Raw genomic sequence first — 2500 nt, 5'->3', positions numbered from 1 at the left:
CGGGTGTCCCACTGCTCAACCCTTACGGGGAGGGGTCAATAAAAGGAGACCTTAACTCTGGCTGTTCCATCAACACCTGGACGGTTCACCATGCTCGTCAAGGCATCCCTTAATGCGGCCGAAACAGACCAACTCCTTTACCATAGAAGCATGGAATATTCCCCCTTTACTTGATAATGACAAAAGTATTAGACCACACCGCAAGACGGCGCTGGTTGCTCATGAGTTTAGCAGATACAAAATTGGCATTACCACTCCAAGTGAAACTTGCCTCTTAGAAGAAAATAATTTAAATGTGGATGGGAGGGTTACACCTTTTGAAAGGGTTAGCCATTAAATGGAAGAAGAATACATGAAGTGGGCTTTGCCGTAGATAACACTGCTGCAAAAATCCCTGAATCCCTGAAAGGCATTTCAGAAAGGCTAATGTCCTGGCGTATCACACTCCCCAGAAGTCGACATTTAAGATTTTAGGTGCATATGCACCAGCACTTGACTGATGATGCTGTTAAGATCTCCTCCTCCGAAATTTTAGATTCCACTATTCGTAGAATACCTAGTAAGGATAAACTGATTATATTAGGTGATTTTAAGGCTAGAATTGGAAAGAACAACATCTTTGTGAGGGCGTTCTGGGCTACCATAGCAGTGGCAAAATGAACAGCAATGGTCTTTAACTCCTGTCCCTATGTTCAGAACACAATATGCCAATAACCAACACCCTATGACAGAAGAAGAATAAATATAAGACCTGGTGGATGCACCCTAGGTCAAAACAGTGGCATCTTCTCGACTATGTGCTTGTCAGATAATGTGACCAAAACAAAGTACTTCATACTAGAGCAGACAGGTCCCGAATGTTCAACAGACCATAACCTTATTCGAACCTAATTAATGGTCATAATAAGACCCCAGACCCCTCAAATACCTTCTGCCAAGAAACTGAATTGCAATGCTCTAAAAAACATTGATACAAGGGAAAACTATCGCAGTTCAATTGCAGATAATATATCTCGCCTTCAACTTATTAAGCCTAGCAACAATATAGATATTGATAGTGAATGGTCGAACCCAAAAGCACTAATAACTAATCCATAACTCAGCAGAGTGAACTGTAGGATTCTCCAGACATCAAAGGACTGGTTTGACGAAAATGCAGCAGAAGACATACAGTTTTTCTCTAAACGTAAGCTACTTTACACTTGAGACTGCATTTCAAAACCTTAGAGCTGAAACTCAGAGAGTACTACGTAACATGGAAAACAACTGGAGGTTCACTCACTCAGCAAAATTGCAGTCTTTCAGATAGAAACAACCAACACAGTTTCTACAGTAAGCTTAACTTCATTTATGGACTGATAAAACGTAATGTAACACCTGTACGGTTTTCTGAAGGAATACTTCTGAAAGATAAATAAGAAATTCTTGACCATTGGGCCCAAGACTTCAATAGCCTTCTTAATCAAAGAAGCCCTATGGAAGCCACCTTCATGGACACCCTCCGCAACACTACCAAATCTGAGTCCTTCAATGTCAAAGTTGGAGTAAAACAAGGATGCGTCCTGGTTCCTGATATTTTCAACATCTTTCTAACATTAGCAACTCTTCTCAACCATCGACTTCAGCTATCCAGATGACGGCGTGAAAATTCAATTTCGCTTGGATGGTAGTCTTTTTAACCACAGTCGTCTCCAGGCAGAAACCCAAACCCACAATAACACACCTTCTAGAGCTCCAATATACTGACAACCACTCTCTCGTAGCCCACACACCCAAGGCTCTATGAAACAGTCTCGAAACAGTCTCATCCATCGATCAAGCAATGGGACTTAAACTAAATATTAATAGAACAGAAGTGATTACTCAGAGAAATAATAATGTACAGCCTTTAACATATCAAACTGATGGAGGAAATGTCAAAGAAGTCGTTAGCTTCACTCATCTTGGCAGTGTGATCCCCATCATGCACAACATAGATGAAGAAATCATATCCCAAATCAACCAAGCATATGCATTCTTTGGAGGCCTTTGATCCAGAGTATTTGATAACAACAACTTAAAGATAGATACTAAAGTCTCAGTCTATGCAGCTGTCCGCCTCTCCACACTAGTATATAGTGCAGAATCCTGGATGTCTACTGTCGCCACATAAAACCTACTGAAGCCTTCCATGTAAGATGCTTACAACGCATCCCTGGAATAACATGGAGAGATAAAGTCCCGCATACAAAAATATTACAACTTGCCAAATCAATCATCATAGAGGACACACGAGCAAAAACACAGTCCAGATGAACTGAACATATTGTACTGTACGTAGGCAAAAACACCGCTTACCTCGTCAGGTCTTGTGCGGACAGCTCCCGAATGCACGACGAAACCCGGGGAGTCAAATTAATAAATATAATGATAAGATGAAGGCAACACAAGAAATGCAACATTAATCCAGAAGATCTTGAAGTAAGTGCTTCCAACAGACCACTATGGCGTTCGTTATACA

At 41.0% G+C, this 2500-nt stretch overlaps 1 protein-coding gene across 1 annotated transcript in view; it reads right to left on the bottom strand.

Moving 5' to 3' along the window:
• LOC137649655 (probable glutamate receptor) overlaps positions 1-2500 on the bottom strand; it is a 445500-nt gene that overhangs the window by 22029 nt on the left and 420971 nt on the right. The gene's annotated exons all lie outside the window — the stretch shown is intronic.

Source organism: Palaemon carinicauda, chromosome 11 (genome assembly GCF_036898095.1).
Source record: "Palaemon carinicauda isolate YSFRI2023 chromosome 11, ASM3689809v2, whole genome shotgun sequence".
Taxonomy (NCBI): Eukaryota; Metazoa; Arthropoda; class Malacostraca; order Decapoda; family Palaemonidae; genus Palaemon; species Palaemon carinicauda.
The sequence above is the reverse complement of the archived record's forward strand: the minus strand, read 5'-3'. Positions and strand labels throughout refer to the sequence as shown.